General features: G+C 37.5%; 1 protein-coding gene across 6 annotated transcripts in view; it reads left to right on the forward strand.

Moving 5' to 3' along the window:
- LOC149532657 (DNA (cytosine-5)-methyltransferase CMT3-like) overlaps positions 1 to 23,624 on the forward strand; it is a 323,016-nt gene that overhangs the window by 290,876 nt on the left and 8,516 nt on the right. The gene's annotated exons all lie outside the window — the stretch shown is intronic.

The raw sequence follows: 23,624 nt of genomic DNA on the forward strand, positions 1-23,624 counted from the left end.
TTACTCTAATTACTATTAGGTAATATCATCTGTTTCATAGAGTTTATGCACAATTAGGGAATGGACCAGTTTGTATGTAATTAGTTTTTAATGTGTAGTTGGGAATGGACTAGTTTGCATGTAATTAGTTTTCAATGTGTCCTTTGAGGGACAATACATAATGGATGCGTGTCAGGTAAACATTGATAGAGGAGCATCCTTGCGCAATTGGTTATTGCATCTTTTCTTAGTTGTGTGTTCCTATTCTATTTTTTTATCAACCAAGTTGGGAGATTTGGTTGATGATGGAGTTGGTGATAAAGTTATTGGGTGCTGCCATAGATTTTTGTTCTAGAGGATACATGGGTCATTCCTCTTTGACCGCACCTCATTTTAGTTCTGTCATGTTCACCGGTTTGGTTGGTTGTGATCTCACCGGTTCATAAGGTTATGTTGATACCGGTTTAGAATGTTCACCGGTTGTTCTTCTATTGTGTTCATTGGTTTGTCTGGTTGCACTCACCAATTTGTCAATTGTGGATTATGATGGAAGTTTCTAATCGATGAAACTGATCAGTGTGATCAAGCGCTGGATTTTTGTGTAGGCGACTTGGTGAATGGACTGTTTCTAGAAATTTCATTATTTGATGTAATTGTTTGTGATTTAAATTGTCTGGTTCAACACAGTTGCCTAAGGACATGTAACATCTTGAATACCGACCTATGGGGCCCTTATGTTTAAATCTAGTGTTTGTGACTATTCGAGGAGGGCGAAGGTGGTAAATCTCAGAGATGGGGATGCACTGGGGATGGGGGGACATCATTCTAGCATCTCCAACAACGCCACCCAATGATTGTTGTTTTGGAAGATACGTCCCGATGTCTCCAGAGGGTATAGGGGCACAGGGATGCGTTTCTCAACCCCTCCAGGGGACAGCCAGATATCCCTCATCTCGACAAAAATGTTAGTCAATTTTAAAATAAAAACATTTTAATTAAATCCCAGTGGTTGTTTTCTAACCCTAGAACATGTGGGTCCCATTAATTGCATTATATTGCTTGCATTCACTATGTGGCTTTATTTGCATTCATTTTGGGTTTGTTCTTGTTTGCAACAACAACAACAACAAGAGTGAAGAGTTGAGAAAAGGGTGCTTGTAAGAATGAAAAGAGTGTTTTTGAGGCAAAGGGAAATGGAAAAGGAGGAAGAAGATTCTTCAACTTGTTGAAGATATTTTTCAAGCTAAAGGTAGGATTTTTACTGATCTTTCATTGTTTTTAGTTTTATATTTCTTTTTGTTAAAGTTATTTGAATTTCATTTCTTGGTTAAAGTAGATTCTCGTTGTTTCAAATATAATTTCTTGATACTTAAATTTTGACTTAAATATTGTTATTTTAAAGAAGAGCATAGTGTAATATCCCACCTCTTGTAGAATGTCAAAAACCAGTAAATATTTGTCAGAAAACAATAAAAGAAGATTGGAAAGATTAAAATAGAAAAATTGCTATAATATTAAATCTCTCTCTCTCTCTCTCTCTCTCTCTCTCTCTCTCTCTCTCTCTCTCTCTCTCTCTCTCTATATATATATATATATATATATATAGCCTTAAGTTAAATTCTACCCAACTACCCTTCCCTAATCCTCTAGAGGAGTCCTTCCTCAAATTACCTAACCCTCTGGTGAGAACTGCATCTTGATTAGGTGATTATCATAGAAAAAGGCATCATCCTTAGGCCTCTTGGGATCTCGACTAATTCACTACTTGGTAGAGATCCCACCTCTAACCAAGTCTCTGACATATGCATATATTTAACCACTACAATATATATTACCTCTAAGAGATTATCTATGAATCTCTCTCTGGGATCTTAATCCCAGCATTCATTTCTGAATGCCCTCTGATCTTTGAGTCCTTTTTCAAGGAAACTCAACATTCCTAATGAATGTTCTCTAATTCTCAGGTTGAGAGTTTTATATTCATCACATGAATATCCTTAACCTTCCCTAAGTAGAATTAATATATTCTCACCAAATTAATCATCCACTATATGTAGCTATGTACCTTTGAGGTCTGAATATTTAATGTGTTGGCTAGATATTCTCTTTGAATGGTAATTAGATTTGTGTATCCTTTACATTGGTTCTTTTCTGGCTTCAATGAGTATTGGCGGATATGTAAATCGATCAGTCTTCTTTGCCTCAAGCCTTCGAACTCTCTTCACATTACTGACCCGTCACAGAGGGGCGTTCAACTTTTTTTTTGCTAAGGTTATGTGTCGAGTTTCATTCCTTGCTACCTTCAAATTGTGTTCACATCTCTTCTGGTGCAGATATGACTGTAGTCGACTTTGTTGTGCAGATATGACTGTGCGGATATGACTGTACTGGTGCGGATGTGTTCACGTTTCAATTTGGTAGTGTCTTGACCCCCGACTTACTTCCTTCGCAACAATGAGATTTCCTCGAGTCTTGTTTTTGCGTCTGACCTTAAGTTGGTGTGGATGTCGTTCAGGTTCTACGCTTAATACTTCAATGATTTCCGATCAATCTCTGCTCTCTCATATGTTTTGGACAATTCAATATATATATGCTCCCACCTTTTGGCACACGCCATTTGGGAAGTAACATTTTGTATTTCAATGGCTAATGAGATACTGTTTTAATAAACTATGATTGAGGAATTCGTTTTATACATTATGTAATAACCCTCCTCAAATCTGCTCTCAAAGATGCTGATTGAAGGCTCAAAGAATTTTGTCAAACAATTCACATGCAAGAGACATATGACTGATATAGTATTTCAGCTTGCTTTAAATGACTTTTTTCCAATTTGCATCAATGAGAATCTAGTGATAGAAGATTACAATGAACTACACAATGACCTAACATGAGTGTGCTCCTAATTTTGACAATATTCAGTGCATATATTATGATCTAAGCATGAGAAAAGAACACCTACAGCCAACTGGCATTTTTGCAAACAGTTGGTATGCAAACTATCTAGCTAATAAATAATGAGATTGAATTGCTTAAATGACACCAGCAACTATTATCTTTTTGATTGCAATCAAATTTCTAATACAATGCTCATGAAATATGGCCAAGACTTTGGCATTTACATGGATTACCAAAATGACAATGCTGGTATAATGCACACTTACAGCTGAAACTTATAATACCCTAAAAAAAACAATACTAACAAGGGAACCTGGTTGTAGATGGCTGTAATAATTTTCTTTCAATGCTGCCCCTTCTGCTTTACTTTTTCGAACTGCTTTTTCGGCCTGCTTTTTCGGTTCCGCTTTTTACGCTTGCTTTTTCGATTTTGCTTTTTCCGCCTGCTTTTTCAGTTCCGCTTTTTCTGCTTGCTTTTTCGATTCCGCTTTTTCCGCCTGCTTTTTCGGTTCCGCTTTTTCGGACTGCTTTTTCGTTTCTGCTTTTTCGGATTGCTACCCTGTTGAATCTCAAGACCATATCTTTCAATGGCGTCAAGATTTTCAGCTTGAAGGGATTTCATCCTTCAAACTATTGAGACATAACCTCCAAAAAATTCTCCAATTTCTTTGATATTTCCAACCATGCTTAAAAGAAGCTCTTCCATTTCTTTTATAGTGTTCTCACAAGAGCTCCATCCTTCGTTTTCTCAATGTGGGATAAAACATAACTCCCTTTATGTAACTTATGTCTCCAATGTGTTATAAAATAAAAGGGACTCTTTTAATTTAAATATTTCCCACAAACTATAGTCTATGTATTAATAAAGTTAAATATTTAAATTTAACTTTATAAAATAGCTTTATCAACGCAAAACAAATCTTATCAATGATAAACAAGCCTTCTTGCCAATTTTAAACAATTACCATCAACATACCACTACCACTGGATGTCCACCCATGCCCAAGATGACTTACTATAAATAGTAAGTATGCCCAAAGTTGCCTCAAAACCCCTCAGAAAGACCTGCAACTGAAACTATCTAGGCCAAATGGCCTCTAAGCCCTTTTGATGTCCTGGTTAGCCTACGGGACCGTGGGGAAATAGGCTAACGACAACATCATGCTATGAATGCTAAAAAGGGGACAATTCGATATATATATGCTCCCACCTTTTGGCACACGCCATTTGGGAAGTAACATTTTGTATTTCAATGGCTAATGAGATACTGTTTTAATAAACTATGATTGAGGAATTCCTTTTATACATTATAATATGCTACGATTTCCTTTTTGGAAATTTCTTTTATTTATTATAATGTGTATGCAAAAATTCTTCATTCATTAAGATCTTAATTTATATAAATAATAAAAATAATAAAGTAAAAAATAAAATTATGCTTTTTTTTTCCTTTTATTAATAATGTTCATTTATGTACATATTTTTTATGAAGATTTAATTTGTTGGGTTTATTACAATCCTTCCGTCTCAATATTGCTTGTCCTCAAGCAATTTGAGGTGACCTTTTTCCCAAGTGATGTCTTCAGTTGGTAAACCTTTCCATTTGATTAAGAACTCCCTTATAATTTTATTCCTTAGCACTTTCTCTCTGGTATCTAGTATTACTTCTGGTTCTAAGATGAGTTGTCCTTCATCATCAATAATGAGTAGTTCTATGCAAGGGGTTGTCTGTTGGCCTAGGACCTTTTTGAGTCTAGATACATGAAATACATTGTGAATTTGACTATTGTTAGGTAGCTCCAACTCATAAGCTACCTCGCCAATCTTCTTGAGTACTTTGTAGGGACCATAGAATCGAGGTTTGAGTTTCTCCATCCCATTTTTCTTAATAGATGATTGCTTGAATGGTTGTAATCTCAAGTATTCTAGATCTCCTTCTATGAATGAACATTCCACTCTATTTCTATCTGCATAAAGTTTTTGCTGGTTCTGAGTAGTGTGTAGATTCTCCCTTAATTCCTTGATAATATCAATGCTTCTTTGGACAAATTCTTGCACACTGGGTACCTGGCTTTCAGGAGTGAAGATATCCCCGAATGTGGAAGCTTCAGAGCCATATAATGCTTTGAAAGGACTCATCTTTATGGACATGTGATGTGTGTTATTATAACAATACTCTCCTAGGTGTAACCATCTAATCCAAGCAGTTTGGTGTCCCGTGACATAATTTCTTGAATATCCTTCTATCCACTTATTTACAATCTCAGTTTGGCCATCGGTTTGGGGATGATAGCTGGTGCTAGGAGTGAGTGAAGTTCCTACCAGTTTGAACAATTCTTGCCAGAATTTATTGAGAAATTTAATGTCTCTATCGCTTACAATGTTTCGTGGTAGTCCGTGGAGATGGAAAATTTCTTTAAAAAATATTTCTGCTATTTGAGGCGCCTTATACTCAATTGAGATAGGGAAGAAATGTGCAAATTTTGTAAGCCTGTCTACTACTACATAGATGTTGTCCTTCCCTTGAACCTTCGGAAAACTTGTTATGAAGCCCATGGATATACTTTCACATTTTTGGTTTGGAATAGATAATGGCTGTAATAATCCTGCTGAGTGTGATTGTTCATTCTTGTTTTGTTGAGACATTGTACATTCTTGTACATACTTTTGAATGGCTTTCTTTAATCCTTTCCATGAGTATCTTTCCTTGATACATTTATATGTTTTGTAGTATCCGGGGTGTCCAGCTAACGGATTGTCATGGTATTCCTTCATAACTATTCCCTTCATCTTGGATTTTGGAGTCAAGTAGATTCTTCCATTGTAGAATATGATGTCGTCTAAAATCTTGAAATATCCACTAGGGGCCTTTCCATCTAGTACTTCAATAGCCAATTGATCCTTAGCATAATCTGCTCTTATTTCATCTTTCCAAACTTCAGATATACAAGAAATAGTGCTGATGTGGGGTCTTCTAAATAAGGCATCTGCGGCTCCGTTATTTACACCTTTAACATACTCTATGTCAAAGTTGTAGGCTTGGACTCTGCTTACCCACTTTTGTTGTCTGTCATTTAGGTCTTTCTGATTTAAGAAGAAGGGTAGGCTGTTATGATCTATTTTAATTATGAATTTTCCACAAACTAAGTATTGCCTGAATTTTGTCAAAGCATGCATTATTGCTAACATTTCTTTATCATAAGTGGAGTAATGTTTTTCGGCTCCTGTAAGTTTGCGACTTTCAAAAGCTATAGGGTGTTTTCTTTGCATTAGTACTACCCCTATACCTTCTCCTGAAGCATCACATTGTAGCTCGAAGGGTAGGGAGAAATTTGGTATGGCTAATACCAAGGATGAACTCATAGCAATTTTAAGTTGTTTGAAAGCTTCTTGTTCTTTTTCATTCCAAGAAAAGGCTCCTTTCTTGGTCAAATCTATAAGAGGGGCTGCAATTTTTGAGAAGCCTTTAACAAATCTTTGATAATAACTGCATAGTCCCACAAATCCCCTGAGTTGTGTAAGGCTTCTTGGTTTTGGCCATTCCTTGATAGCTTTGATCTTCTCCTCATCCGCACTAACCCTTTCTTTATTGATTTTGTGTCCTAAGTAAAGTATTTCTTGGAGTCCGAATTCACACTTTGAGATTTTAGCATATAAGGATTCTCTTTCTAAAATACTTAAGATTTCTTGGATGTGTTCTAGATGCTCTTCCCAAGTCTTACTATAAATAAGGATGTCATCAAAAAATATGAGGAGAAACTTCCATAGCTGTTGTCTAAAGGTATGGTTCGTACATGATTGGAAAGTTGCTGGTGCATTTGTGAGCCCAAAAGGAAGTACCAAGAATTCAAAATGTCCGTAGTGGCATCTAAATGCTGTTTTGGGTACATCTTCTTTCATCCTAATTTGGTGGTATCTTGATCTCAGATCAATTTTTGAGAAATAACAAGCCCCATGAAGTTCATCCATTAGTTCATCGATCCTAGGGATGGGCTATCTATTTTTAATTGTCTTCTTGTTTAAGGCTCTATAATCGATGCACATTCTCATAGTTCCATCTTTCTTTTTAACTAATACTACTGATGATGCAAATGGGCTGCTACTAGGTTGTATATGTCCCATGTCCAAGAGCTCCTTGATAGTTTTTTCTATTTCTTCCTTATATTTGTGGGGATGTCTATAAGGAGTATTGATTACGGGTTTTGCTCCTTCTAATTTGATGGAGTCTTCAAAACCTCTTTTGTGGGGAAGCCCCGGGGGAATATCTTCAAACACCTTTCTATATCTTTCAAGAATGGGCTGAATCTCTACATGGACTATTTTTTCTTTGTTGGGACTATTATCCAAAATCATACATTGAACTATCATCTCCCCTTGGTCATGTTTTAAAATTCTCTCCATTTTATTACAAGATACTACCCTTGCTGCTCCATCGGGCATCCCTCTCAAGGTTATGTCTTTCCCTTCATGTTTGAAACATATTTCCAGATTAGGACCATCCATTATGAAACGTCCTAGGGAATTAATCCATGGCATCCCTAGTATGATATCATATTGAATGTTGGCTACATAAAAGTTTCTTTTAATGACATGTCCTTTAGTAGTGATCTCTACTTGTGTGACCATCTTTTTACAGCAATCTATTGTGCCATTTGCTAACTTGACTTTTAAACCTTCAAAGTCTTGAGTTTCCAGCCTTCTTTTTACCACTAAGTGTTTGCTAATAAAGTCATGAGAGGCTCTAGTATCCACTAGTGCGATTACTTTCTGTCCTTCAAGCACTCCTTTAATGCGAAAGGGTCTATTTTCAGCTTGCGACATAACTGCTAATGTCCCTTGTTCGGGTTATTCCATCCTTGCTCTTTTCCTTGTTTCTTCGACTTGGTTTACTTGTCCTCTTTTGCATCAGTGACCCCTTCCCCAAGGTTCCCTACATTTGAAACATAGATTTTTTTGCATTAATTCTTCCCTTTGGGGGCACTTGTGCCCACTACTCCATGGCTTGTTACACAAGTAACACGGCTTGTCTTGGTTATCCCTTCTAGTGTTTTCAATCCAAGAAGAAGTTTTGGGGGGGGGAATTTCGAGTTCTTTCTTTATTGTTAGATTCAACCATTTTTGCTTTTCTTATTGCTTCTTCTACACTTTGCAGTTCGTGGGGTTTTACCATAGTTCTTGTAGATTCTTTAAGACCTTCTACAAACATATGAGTGAGCCTCTTTTGGGATAGATCTGGAATCATGACAGAAATTTCTTGGAATTGTTTAACATAATCAAGTAAAGTTCCTATCTGCTTAAGGTGTGTTAGCTCTTGAAAATACCATTCCATATCCTTCTCATCAAATCGGTTTATGAGTTTTTGGGAGAATTCCTCATAAAATTTAACATCTTTGTGCCCTAATGAGATGCGCCCTTGGGTCCACCAATCATGTGCTGCTCCCCCTAATAGGATTACGCAAATTGGAGGGCTTCTTCTTCTGTCATCGGATTTAGGATGAAATAGGTATTTAGCTTTTCTAACCATTGATGCGCTGAAATCTCTCCGGATCCGTTAAAAGTTGGAATTGCAACCTTGCTCACCTTGCGTCTAAGTTCCTCATTCACATAACCCCTAGGAATTTCTCTCCTTTTGTCGGCACAAAATTCTCTAAAAGAGACTGCCTCTCTAATATGAGGTTCTAAGGTTGCATATGCTCTTTCAATTTCTTCTGTGCTAGATAAGGGTTGTTCTACCCCTTCCTCCCCTCTTAGGTTGGCCCTTCTAGGCAAAAATGTAGGTTGGGGAAGACTAGAATTCGAAGTTATATTATTATTTAAAGAATGGATTGAACTGGTTTCTCTTCCAGCATTTGGTTGCCCCCTTATATTATTGATGGAGTTTCCCATATTTTGTAAGGCTTGTAGGAGGGCCTGATTTGATTTTTCCATTTGGTTTGAAATAGTTTGATTAGTTTGATTTGTTTGCTCCATATATGATCTGACTTCATTTGCTAGGTCATTCATTGTGGTTTTTGTTCTTCTCTCGTAAGTGTGCATAGACTTTTACTCACAGGATGGCAAGATTAAGGCTCTAATACCACTGTAATGTCCCACCTCCTGTAGAATGTCAAAAACCTGTAAATATTTGTCAGTAAACAATAAAAAAAGATTGGAAAGATTAAAATAGGAAAATTGCTATAATATTAAATATATATATATATATAGTTAAATTCTACCCAACTACCCTTCCCTAATCCTCCAGAGGTGTCCTTCCTCAAATTACCTAACCCTCTAGTGAGAATTGCGTCTCGATTAGGTGATTATCATAGAAAAGGGCATCATCTTTAGGCCTCTTGGGATCTCTGCTAATTCACTACTTGGTAGAGATCCCACCTCTAACCAAGTCTCTGACATATGCATATGTTTAACCACTACAATATATATATTGCCTCTAAGAGATTCTCTATGAATCTCTCTCTGGGATCTTAATCCCAGCATTCATTTCTAAATGCCCTCTGATCTTCTAGTCCTTTTTCAAGGAAACTCAACATTCCTAATGAATGTTCTCTGATTCTCAGGTTGAGAGTTTTATATTCATCACATGAATACCCTTAACCTTTCCTGAGGAGAATTAATATATTCTCACCGAATTAATCATCCACTATATGTAGCTGTGTACCTCTAAGGTCTGAATATTTAATGTGTTGGCTGGATATTCTCTTTGAATGTTAATTAGATTTGTGTATCCTTTACATTGGTTCTTTTCTGGCTTCAATGAGTATTGGCGGATATGTAAATCGATCAGTCTTCTTTGCCTCGAGCCTTCAAACTCTCATCACATTACTGACCCGTCAGAGAGGGGCGTTCAACTTTTGTTTTCCTAAGGTTATGTGTTGAGTTCCGTTCCTTACTACCTTTAGATTGTGTTCACGTCTCTTCTGGTGCAGATATGACTGTAATTGACTTCGCTGTGCGGATATGACTGTACTAGTGCAGATGTGTTCACATTTCAATTTGGTAGTGTCTTGACCCCCGACTTACTTCCTTCGCAACAATGAGATTTCCCCGAGTCTTGTTTTTGTGTCTAACCTTAAGGTGGTGTGGATGTTGTTCCAATCAATCTCTGCTCTCTCATACGTTTTGGACAATTCGATATATATATGCTCCCACCTTTTGACACACATCGTTTGGGAAGTAACTTTTTGTAATTCGATGGCTAATGAGATACTGTTTTAATAAACTACGATTTAGGAATTCCTTTATACATTATGATATGCTACAATTTCCTTTTTGGAAATTTCTTTTATTTATTATAATGTGTATGCACAAGTTTTTCATCCATTAAGATCTTAATTTATATAAATAATAATAATAATATATAAAATAAAATTATGTTTTTTTTTTTTCCCTTTTATTAATAATGTTCATTTATGTACATATTTCTTATGAAAATTTAATTTGTTGGGTTTATTACACATAGGCTGAAACCATGTATTTTTTTTCATATGGTGAAATGCAGTGTCAAAATGAGCTCCCATAGTCATGAAACAAGTGGAAGTCATGATGAGATGAAATTAGCAACTCATTCTCATAGTAGCTAAGAATATGAACCTGACGTTGAGCATGATGATGAGAGGAATGAGGGGGATGAGAAAATTAAAGCTCAATACACAGATAATTGGGCACTTGGTTCACCATCTATTGATTGACCCTCTATACTGTTGTCAAAGTGGGCTAGGGGTAAATATGATCCTAAGTCACCTCTTAGACAGTTTGTAATGAGGATAGATGCTCTAACACAAATAGGTGGTGGCACAAGGAAGTAGAAATGCAACATATGTGGTACAAAACGGTTTGGTAGCATCACTAAAGTAAATGTACACTTCCTATTTTGGACAAGAAAAGGTGTGAGAGCATGTTACTTTTTGAAGCCTAGTAAAAACTTGCATTGTAGAATTGAATTCAGCAAGCTTTGGGGCATTCCAGATGACTTGAGATTCAAATGCCTACCACATTATTTGATAGGCAACAAATTTAGTCTATTCAGCAGCCATATGAGCAGAAATTATAGGGGCAGCCATGTGTTTTTTCCTAGGTTGCAGAAGAGTATCATCATTTAGAGGGGCAGCCTCATGACCTTCCACTTTTAGTGCTATGGCTAAAGTAGAACTAAGCAAGGTGACAACTGAAAGTGACCCCATAGCAGATTTATTTAATGCACCAATGAACTCGAGATAGAGGAATCAATTGGTAGATTCCTTTTTTTCCAATGGCATGCCACTTCATATAGATTGATCTCCTTACTAGAAGGAGATGCTTCAAAAATTTGCAAAGAGGGGAGGACCATCATTTGTGCCACTACATGAGAACAAACTAAGGACTGCAATCTTGGATAATGAGTATGTCAAGACTGGTCAAATAATGGAGACAACAAGAGTAGTTTGGGAGGACGTTGGATGCAACATTATCATGGATGGGTGGACAGAAACTAGGAACTGTCCACTCATTAATATCTTACATGCTCAAATGACCCATTCTTGCTCAGGGAAGATGATTGTATAGGGTATCGAAAGGATGTTGATTTTTTAGTTTGACATCCTTTAGAGAACTATAGAGGAGGTTGGGCCACTAAATGTGGACCAAGTGGTGACTGATGCAACACCTATGTGTAGAGCGTCAAGGAAGTTTGTTGAGGTAGGATATAGACATATTTGGTGGACTGCAAGTTGTGTACATGTCATGAAAAATGCACACAAGGACATGTAGAAGATTGACCAAATTAAGGGAGTCGTTAGCAATGCTAGAGATGTGCATATGTATATTTGCAACTATAATACTTTGCATGCACTCTTTAGGAGCTTCATGAGGAAGGAGTTCCTAAAAGCAGATGAGACTAGATATGCATCCTATTTTTTTCTTTTAGAGAGAATGATTGAGTTGCAGGAGCCACAACAACTCGTGGTTATGACAAATGAGTGGAATAGGCGAGATGGGTCCAAGACAAATTAGGGTTGGACGATGAAGGAGATGATCAAGAGTGATGTAATTTGGAGCGATGCAAAATATAGTCTCTATCATTACTCCCATTTTTCAAGTCATTAAATATGGGAATGGGGATGTGCCTAGCCTTGGAGAAGTGTATAAATGCATTGAATCAATGCGTGGATAGATGAGGGAAGATGTGTGAGAGAGGGATCCCAGTTTAGCATTCTACTATGAGCACATCTAGCTTATCATTCAGCTCAGATGGGACAACATAAATGCTTCTTTAAATATGGTTGCTGATGCACTAAATCCAAAATGGTACATGCCTAGGCCTGGTAGAGTCGCATCAATTCAGGATGAAGAGGTAATTCATATCATGCTATGTATTTTAATTATCTTTCTGTCTTATACTGTTATACATATTGATACTAGAACCTCTTCATAACTAGCTTCTTCTATTTGCCAATAATTTGAATAGAATCTATGACTCTAAGATTGTTGGGAAGGTTCGCCTTGAGTGGACTAATTTTGCTACTCTTATGGGTTATAAAGTTGCAGCGAATTCAGACCTAAAAACTATGACACAAGAGGACTTGATTTTGTTGAAATGTGATTTGTTTCTATTAAAGAAGAAAGTCCTAAATAAGAAGAGAAAGCATCAATATCACATGTAGAAAAGAAAAGATCTAATTGGATTATAGATAGTGGATGCTCTCATCATATGACTGGTGACATGAATAAATTTGTTGAGTTTAACAATTATGATGGAGTAGTTAGAATTGAAAACAATGCATCATGTCCTATTCAAGGAAGAGGTGTTGGCAATATGATCAGATAGATGTATTGATTGTTCTCATTTATGGCAACATATATTTAGCATTTCATTATGCATTTAGAGTGAGAAAATTGTCTAAGTGTTAGATAGTTTGTAGCAACACAAATAGAAGATGTGATGTGTACAGAAGACTCGTTGTGTGTTAGCTTATACAAAGCTCTATGACATTGTCATGACGACGTATACCAGTGCATAGGTGTGTATGGAGAGTACAATGCGAGATATGATTGAAATACCAGTACGGGTATTTAACAGAGCATAGCAAAGAATTGGATTGTATGACTTGAGGAATAATTTTGGTAACAAAATAGTTACTAAGTCATGATGAGCCGACTATGTGGATATTATTCCATAAGTTATTTCATATTATTCCAAGCGTGTGAAAACATGAAGGCCAACTAAGCTGTGAATTATGAATATGAGAGGTATAAATAAAGGTTTTATCTTGCGAAGATAAGTGTGCAATGTATGATGAACTATGCAACATATATATGATCTATGCGAGACTTGTGATTGATGATATGCAAACTACATCTGATGTATGATCAAAGCAAGTGCAAAATACAATAGGCAGAAAGTATTGTATGTATATCTATTCTTGTGAAGAAGTGCATTGTATAATTGCATGTTAGGGCAGTGGGCTCTTTTTGCATACATTGTATTTGATCCACCAACTCCTAACAAGGTTGAAGCAACTCCTAACAGGTTTGAGGCTTCTAACAAGGCCTAGTCCTCTATCAAGGACTCGAGACACTATATGTACTTCATAAACTCCTGACAGGGTCAATATCCTTAATAGGATCCTTTTCTTTAGTGAATCATCTAGTGAGTATCATCCCCACCGGGGTTTTCCCTTGGCCAGGGTTTCCCTAGATAACAACTAATGGTGTTATGAGTTCTCTATGTGCATGGTTATATTTACTGTTCAGCATTGTTGGTTTACTTTCATATGCAAGATATGAAGTAATTAACAATATTCAATTGTGGGCAAAAGTTTGTAGAATACCGATTCACCCCCCCTCTCAGTATTATCTATTTCTAATAATTGTTATCAGAGCGTAGTTACTCAGAAGAAGTTTAATAGCTTGAGTAAGATCCCTATAACTATGGAACAGTTGAAGAAAAACCTTGAAGAAGCTCTCGAGCAAATTGACCTTCTTACTGAAGAAAGTGATAACCTGAAAGTTAGATATAAAGATGCAAAATTTTTCATTGGTAAATTGAAAGACAAGATTGATGATCTAAAATTTGGCAAGGAATCAATTGCACAGACTAGTGACAATGATGAAGTAGAAAATCTTCAAAAAGAAAATGAGATTTTGAAATGTGAATTGAAAATCGTTGAACTTGAGTCTTAAGAAAAATGATGGCAAGAATGAACCTAAACTGAAAACTAAGAATGCAAACCTTAGATCCCAATTAAGTCAAGTTGCATCTAAACTAGATATTATCAAGATTGACCATGCAGAATTAGAAAAGTGCAATATCGTTATGAAAGGAGAATTGACACAACCTAAGCAACAGTTAGAGAAACTTTATTCCAGTAGTGAGAAGATAGATCAACAAATATTTCACCAGAGACCTTATGACAAGACAAGACTTGATATCTGATCGGAGAGAAATCAACCAAGAAAGTTGAAATCAAAAAAGAACTAGATCCAGTTATTGAATCCCCTAAGGAATCTGATCTAAGTAAGGTTGAATCAAGCATATCTACTGAAGTATCAGAGGAAGTAGAATTAATTGATTTATCAGATAAACACAATGAACCTAAGATAACAAAGCAAGTTGATAAACCTAAGCAAGATGAACCACCCAAGGAAGTAAGACGTGAGTTTGGAGGTAGATGCTTCATAAGTTCATATGTAATGAAGTTGGACATATGAAAAGAGATTTCACAGGTAAGTATCTTAAACCCATTACTAATTTCTATTGTTATAATGGTCATGGTTATGGTCAAGTGCGCAAGTCTAGATATGATCTCAGTGAGCAAGAATCTGGAAAACAAGCTTACTGGTAAACAGACACAGTATTTGAATTTGTGGTAGATACGCATTTAATGCATAGTGCAATTTGAAATGATTTAAGGATTGCAAGCAAGATTGTGTGTGCCATTTGTTCATGTGAAGGGTCTTGAGCGAATTGAAGAGAAATTTGACAGTGAATTGAAGTGCAAAGAGAAGTTTGTGAAGCATAAAGTTGCAGAAGCCCTAAAACCTGATTTTTAAGGTATTTTACGGGGCCAAAGCTAAGTATTTTTAGTGAATACAGTAGAATTGCAATGGCCAGTCAAACCGTCAATGATGTAAGTGATAGACCACGGTATCTATTCAAGAAGCATCCATTTGTATCACTTTTGGATGATCCGTTGGGCACATTTTCGCAAGTTCGAGAGAATTTGCTTCATGTTGAGGATATCAGAAGTTATATCCACTGCAAAATCAAGAGCATATGAGATGAAGATATTAACGAAGATTTGGGAACCATGTGTAACAGTGACCTATCCTTGAAATCTAAGTATGCGCACCTAAGCAAGTTGAATTTGGTGAAATATATGTTTTATACAGAGTTCAATAATCACAATTGGACACAAATTATTCTGAGTAGGGTACACGATGATTTGTAATGGCTAGGTGATGCACAGATAGTTATTGACAATTACCTAATTCATAAGGTCACAAGATTAAGTAATGAAGGATGGAACCCTGTCAATGAGAAGAAAGTAAGAAAGATGGTTGAGACAAACCTAAATAGTAGGTTTGATGGAAGAAACATGAAGGTAGACTCCATTCAAACAAAGGAGTAAAGCTATTAAGCAAGATATTAGGGTACAAGTTCAACCATGGATCAAGGGTTAACTCGATACCAGCTGGATTTTTACATGCGGCTTATGTGATGGCAGCACAAGGGAGAAAATTTAATCTATGTGAGATTATCAGACTACAAATGTTGGATAACATTGCTAAAGTGAAGAAAACAAAGAGCGCAGTTTTTAGATTTGAGTCCCTACTAACTCATTTGTTTTTCTATGCTACAAGGAAGTTTCCTAGAGTAATAAATTGGGATAGCAATGAGTGCGCAATAAAGATGGTGACTCAATGCTACATATCAAAGTTGGAGAATGTTAGAGATAATGACATTGACAGAATGATGAAAAGATTCCAGTCAAACGTGCATGTATCTTTCCTTTTAGTGGGTATTTCTCTCTAGTTTTCAAGGTTTGTATGTTGTGTCCAAACTGCTGATAGTTGTTGTATGAGTGAAGATTTTTTTTCCTTTCAGCGCTTCAACTAGTTCCAAACCTACAGGTGGATTCTTGGAGATAGAATAGAGTCGAGACTAGTGTATTCTGGACTTTTCATTGATGTGTTGTGCATACATGGGCAGAGTCGTAACCACTATTCTATCTCGGTGCATCACCTCCCTTTCCCTTGCTGATTTTTAATTTCAATTCTCCTTCTTCCTTTCCCTCTGAAGCAGTAGTTTAGGTGCACCTTGATAATAAGGAAACCAGCCTTCTCTGGAGATTCGACCTCAGAGTGCAAGTCCCACACTTGGAGATCATTTCCACGTTTCACAAAGTTTTCCTTAGGTAAAAACTTTGGACAAGGGTGCAAACTTTTGTGACAACACTTACTTCCTGTTACCTCCTTCATTAATTGCCTCATTTCCTTTCTCAAGGCCTGGATGGTTTTGGATTCATCCTCACTTTCACTCGCACTTCCATGCCTTCTTTCCTTGGAGGTTTTCTTCTCATTTTCAATGTTCATTGCGCAAGTACATGTATCCACAAAGGTTGATGGTGGAACTATTTTCATTTTTTGCCTTAGAGACGGTGTCAGTCCTTAAATGAACCACCTTTTCTTCAGTCTATCTGTGGGCTTGTTGTCAAGTTTTCCTATCAATTCCTTTAGCCTTCTACTATAGGCTTTAACCAATTCATTCTTTCCTTGTCCTATATTATAAATCTCTATCACTATTTCATCACCGTCCCTCAGGAGTCTGAATTCTTCTTCAAAGGTTGTGCGGAGATTATTCCGTGTGTTCTTCTTGCTTGCCTCCTATTGGTGTAAATACGTATTTACGATTTACACTTAAGTTTACTTAGGTTAATGCATTATTTTATTATTTATTTTGTAAGACACTTAGGAGTTTGTGTAACTTTTTGAGTTGTCTTATTGACAACACAAAAGTACGCAACTCTAATTCAGCACACGATGTCTACAACACTGGAGTTTGCATCATTCACTGAGTTGTCATGTAGACAACACAGTTATTCGCACTCCCTTTTTAGCACATGTTGTCTATAACATTGATTTGCATGCTACACCTTTGTAGGCTTATCCTCTCATCATCGCACTTACTTTCGTGCTTAATGAAGGATAATCCATATCTAGTGGATATGTGCCTGGTTGTATGACTTATCATGTAGTTGATTCTTAGGCATTCTAGATGCATCTCAAAGGCCTTTATATACAAGCACTCCTAGTGAACTTTTATGCATATTGAATCAAATACATTGTTATTTTGATCATACTCCTTTTTGGTCTACAGTTGTGCTTGTGTTTGAGTTCTTAGTTCTTGGGTGAATTTTGCCCTAAGGCAAATTCTTACATGGTATCAAAGCTTGGAGATTTTCTTTTCACATAGCTATTTGAGACCATTGTTGCTTTAGCACCTCGGCCCGAATCCAAAGAATCGCAAAAATTGGAAGCGTCTAGAGCCAAAACGGATCTCGCCATTGCATCGAGAACATTGATTAAGTGCAAAACGACTATAAATTCGGCTACCCTAGCCCAAAGTATGATATTTTAGATCTACAATTTCATTTAATTCGGATCTGTTAAATTCTCTACATTTTTCGAAGATTGCAAATTTTCGAAAATTCTTTTGCCTAGTAGGGCTAGCGGAGAAAAAAATTTGCAGAACTGGGCAGTCACACCCCAGCCCTGCAATTCGGAGGGAATATTCCTTATTCCATTTATTCAATTAGGATCGGACTGTACCATTTTCCAGCGGGCTTCAACACCAATTTCCAAACAACTTACCATTGACGCGCAATACTTTCTGACCATAGTGGACAGATACATTGGACCGGCCGAATCAAACATACACTGGCTGTTTTTATTTTACAATGCCCGCTTGTTGTTTTATACTCCATTGTGCTTTATCCCACAAGCCACGTGGGATTAAACCCATGATTTCGATTGCTGTAAATTACTATTCCGGCGACTGCAAACTGTTCTCTGGCCTGCGATCCTAATGACCGATGCAATTTAAAAGTTTTCTGGCAAGGTGTTTTTGCAATGCTTTAACATGCAGACTCTAGCTCAACACTACCTATGCCACGCGGTAAGACCATTATTGGCTATGCGGACCCAGTCAACTCACACGTAGACACCACGACATCGAGTGAGTCAGTGGGCCATGTCTACAAATTACGACAGTCACCCGATACGTCAACCGTCTGGTCAGCGTATAGCGCCACCTCATCCGTCGATCACTCCAATGCGTACGATGGTATTTGTGCCACATCAAAAATCTGTACTACAATGTCACCTAGGCGGACCTTTTTCGCTAACGTTAGCTAGACACGAGGTAAAATTTGATGGCCGTCTAATTGTCAAAAACAGGCATTTTATAACTGCTGCAACAGACATTTGACTGTCAAATTTAAGCACACAGTTTTCCTTCCAAACCCTTCTTCAGATGCATTTTTGATTTGGCAGCCTGACTTTGAGAGCCCATAACTTGGTCATCCAGACTTCAATTCAAGTGCGATTTTTTATTATTTTGTGTAGAATTTCCTAAACTTTCTAGTGGTGGTGTTCTTTTTTGGTTTTGGTGCAAGGATTTTTCAGAAATTGCATTTTTTGATGACTATACCTATTCAATCCTGCATTTTGAAACTTCAAACACTTCGTATGGGCTCATCTGGACACAAAAATAGGTTCCATTTTTTTGAAAGTGCGTTATTTTTCATCTACTTTCCAAATCTGCAATCAGATTCTAGAGTTGTGTGGATGAAAATATCACTTTCAGAACTAGGGCTTTTTCTACATTGTAATGTTTTGATTACTTTTCAGAATTGTTGTATATTTTAGCTACAGTGCTTAATGTCAAATTTGAGCCTTAAAGGCAGTTGTAAAAAGAAAAAATCAGAAGTCCGCTTTGTACATTTTGACAAGTGGCCTATTGTACATGCACTACATATAAAGTGCTAAAAGCATCTTTTTTGGAGGGGATCTTTTGATTGAGTGAAAAGGGGGGATGCGTATTGTGTTCTTGTCTCTTTTCTGTGCTCTTTTCATTTCTGCATCATGGGTTCACCTAAATGTCCGCTTCTAACTTCACATAATTATTCTACATGGAAAGATATTGCATGAAGTAGATTAATGGAAGAAGGTTATAGTCTTTATGTTGATTGTACAATTACCAAACCTACTGATACTAAAGAACTCATTGATTGGCAAAAACAAGACCAACAAGCTTTAGGAATTATAAGGAGTTGTGTACATAGAGATCTCTCCTTTCACATTGCCAGTTTCAAGGAATCCAAACCTGCTTGAGACAAACTTGAATCATTGTATGGTAAGGTGGATGAGGAAAAGGGATTTCAGATTGAGGACGATCTACTTCTCTTGGATCTAAAGAACTTTGACACAATTCAAGATTACATCAACAAAGCCAATGAGTTTAGGGCACTACTTAAAGACTATGGAAATCCCATGAAGGATGAAAAGTTGATTCATCACATCCTGAAGAGGCTACCTTCAGAGTATGCTTCATTTGTTTCAAGTTACAATACTCACAATTTGACCATGGGAAATGCTTACCAGAAGCCTACATGTGATGTTTTTGCAGAGATGTTGATTGTTGAACAATCTTACTTGATAGATTTGGGACTTCACACAACATCAAAGACCAAAGCCTTGGTGGCTAGTGATGAGAACCAGTCAAGTCAAAGAGGAATAAACAACAGCAAGAAGAAGTAGTGGAAACAGAAATCATAGTCTGAGACACATCAATCCTCCTCACAACAAGGCAGTTCTTCTTCCAACAAGAAGGGAAGTAATGACAAGGACACTTTTTTGTGCCTATTGCAAAAAGCCGAATCATGATGAGCATCATTACAAGACTAAAAGAATCGATGAGTTGGAAAACCTACTCAAGAAAAACAAAATTCAAGTGCTAGGTACTTTCAAGGATTCAACTCCAACCTCTTCAAAGGGAAAAGGGCAAGCACTTATGGCAAACACAAGTTCTTCTTCGGAATGGATACTTGACTCAGGTGCCTCCTATCATATGGGTTCTTCAAAGGGAGACTTTTCTTCATTGAAGCAGTCACAGGTATCACACATCTTCATGGGAGATGATACCAAAATGGAAGTTGAAGGGAAAGGACATGTGGAAATGGACAATGGGGAATTCAAAGAAGTTCTCCATGTTCCAAACCTTAGCTCCAATCTCCTCTTGGTTTACCAAATCACTCACCTTGGAGATGGTCATAAAGTTGAGTTCCTTCCAGATTCAGTGATGGTGCACAGTTTTAAAAATGATTCATTGGTTGCAATGGGGAAAGTCAATCATGACAAGAGGCTTTATTCCTTCTCCCACTTTGTGCCTAAGTCTCCTTCTCAAGCCTTGTTGACTCACTCTACTTCACAAACCAAACTATGGCATGAGCGATTTGGTCATCTTGCCTTCCGCTATCTTCAACAACTTTTCTCAACACACATGGTCAAAGGTCTACCTAACATCAACTTTTCTAAGGGTGAGTGTTCATCATGTTCAGTGGATATGCATCTCAAGGAGGAGTATGATAAAGGGAAGTCTTCACGAGCACCAGTGGTTCTCCAGTTGGTTCACATGGTTTTAGCAAGACCTTTTGTAGTGACATCAGTCAGCCAAGGCCGCTATATCCGTACCTTTGTTGATGACTTTTCACACTTCACATGGGTCTACTTCCTTCATCATAAGAATGAAGTGGTTGATAAACTTCAAGTCTTTAAGAGTCATGTTGAACACAAATCAAGGAAAGCCACCAAGGTTCTACGGATGGACAACAAAAGCAGATATGTGAATAGAAGACTTAGAGACTTTTGCAAACTTGAAGGAATTGATCTTCAGAATCCACTAGCATTCAGTCCGCATAAGACAAATGTTGCAGCAGTGAGGATTGGGACTCTCAAGACCATGGCAAGTTGCATGATAAAAGCCAAGTCTCTTGATCCAACACTTGAAGTTGAAGCCATTAGCAGTGCTACTCACATACTTAATAGGTCTCCTCATACTGCCTTTGACGGGAAGACTCATTTTGAGGCATGGTGTGGCAGAAAACCAGTTGTGAGCCACTTTAGAGTCTTTGGTTGTCCAGCATGGGCAAACCTATCTTCCAGGGGATGCAAGGCACCAACACCTAGGCCTTGTACTTTCATTAATTATGAAGACAATGCTAAAGCTTATAGACTTATGGATCCAGAGACTCATGAGATCTTTGTGGAAAAGGATGTCCACTTTGAGGAAAGTTCACCCAGCTTATCCTCTACTCCTCTTTGCACTTCATACACTGTGATAATTGATAGTGACACCAGCGATAGTGCTTCAATAGGTTCTTTCAACAGTTGTAGTGAGAGGTCACGGCATTGGTATAGTCCATATGCATGCATTGCCACAGTGATAGGTCCAGCACAGCAGGGTACATGTTGTCTTCCAACACCAGCAACAGTTGATGACTACATGGCAGACATTACAGGTTTGTTCGTGGAGTCACAAACCGCAGATTTGGGGGACAGCCTTGATGATTTACATCTCTTTGATAAAGATGATCCTTCTATAGTTTGTGTGAGGGCTCACTCTGACCCTCATGTCCATTCTCTACATGATCGATCTTTACAGATTGACGTGATCGTGAATCCTTATAAACAACAGTTGTCGGAGGTCTCTTTATTAGTTGAGGAGATAGATGGCTCATTGGAACAAGTTCAACAGACATCTTTGCTAGATTTGCACTTATTCTTTTCAGCATCATTGGAAGGGGTGACCATTAGAACCAACACAAGGACACTTGAGCAGGTTTCACGGCCACCATACATCTTTCGGATTGTACCTTTGCCTTTGTTTCTTCCAAAGTGGAGGAACATCATTCTACATTCTTGGACCAGCTTCTTCCTTGGAGCAGCAATGACTAGTCGGCATTCTTCATTTTGGGGGGGATGGGAGACTACCTTGTCTCTCTTCCTCTTTTTTCTTAAAGGGGGGACCTTTTCCTCTTATGAGGTCTTGTTCCTTTCATTCTTCATTATTGTATATACTGGATGTATGTTGTAATGGGGGTGTCTTGATTACTCCATCCATCCATGCATCCCTTTTATCTCTCTTTTTGGGGGAGGTTTTTTCCTATGAGGTTTTCTCTCTTTCTCTAATTTATGAGAGATTGCATCTTCATTATGTACATGGGTACCTAACATGGCCTAGTAGTCGGGACCTATCTTGCATTTCATCCTAGTTTTCGTAAGCTTAAGGGCATTCCCCTAAGTTGCACTTAAGGGGGGGTGTTGGTGGAAATATGTATTTACTATTTACACTTTCTTAAGTTCACTTAGGCTAATGCATTATTTTATTATTTATTTTGTGAGACACTTAGGAGTTTGTGTACCTTTTTGAGTTATGTTGACAACACAGAAGTACGCAACTCTAATTCAGCACATGGTGTCTATAACACTGGAGTTTGCATCATTCACTGAATTGTCATGTAGACAACACAGTTATTCGCACTCCCTTTTTAGCACATGTTGTCTACAACACTAATTTGTGTGCTACACCTTTGTAGGCTTATCCTCTCATCATTGCACTTACTTCCGTGCTTAATGGAGGATAACCCATATCTGGTGGACACGTGTCTGGTTGTATGACTTATCATGTAGTTGGTTCTTAGGCATTCTAGATGCATCTCAAAGGCCTTTATATACAGGCACTTCTAGTGTACTTTTATGCATATTGAATTGAATACATTGTTATTCTGATCATACTCCTTTCTGGTCTACAGTTATGCTTGTGTTTGAGTTCTTAGTTCTTCAGTGAATTTTGCCCCAAGGAAAATTCTTACACCTCCAAATTTGCATACCAGTCCATGGCTATACCTCTTAGTATGGCTGAAAATGCTTTTAGCCAATCATTTATCATTCTCTCTGTTAGCTTGCCATATGGCTATGCATGTTTTATAGTGCCGAGCGGGATCCTCTGAACCATCCTCGATGAATCTAGGAAATTTTTGTTTGTCCATTGCCATTATGTTGCCCTTTTTTCCTCTTGATGGGACACCCCCTCTTGACGGGATGCTTCCTCTTACCGAAACACTTCCTCCTAACGGAACATTTCCTACCGATGGAACACTCTTTTCTGACAGAACACTTCCTCCTGACTGGAAGCTCCCTCTCGATGGGCTCGATTCTTAATTGCTCAACCCAAGAGTATCTCCTCCTGCACTTAGGTTTTGTTCCTATTGAAGTTCTTTGTATGCAAGGGTATCCGGGTTTTTGCACTCTAACTTCCTTCTTGGCATCTCAGAGAGCTAAATTGGTTATTCCTTCGATTGTATGCTCAATCAACCCTTTTTGGATTCGAGTGGAGTAACACCCACCAAAATTGCCACTAGCCAAATAGGGAAGGTCTTTCACTTCCAAAATGGTGCAACAAGTAGAACTCCAGTTGGGATTCACAGAGTAATAAAAAAATCCAAGTGGCATACCTAAACAAATCAAGCCGACGAACATATATACCCCATTGGAGGAGAACTCTAGAGGGAGAAACTAAGTGCCGACACATGATATGGAAAACAGCTATGAATAAATTAAAAATAGAAATAGGCCTTGAGATATACTAAATCAATTGGTCTAATGTACAAAGTTTTAATATTTTATTTATTTATAACGCAGATGTTACAAAT

This window comes from Cupressus sempervirens, chromosome 10 (assembly GCF_028749045.1).
Source record: "Cupressus sempervirens isolate cs-2001-9-10 chromosome 10, ASM2874904v1, whole genome shotgun sequence".
Lineage (NCBI taxonomy): Eukaryota > Viridiplantae > Streptophyta > Pinopsida > Cupressales > Cupressaceae > Cupressus > Cupressus sempervirens.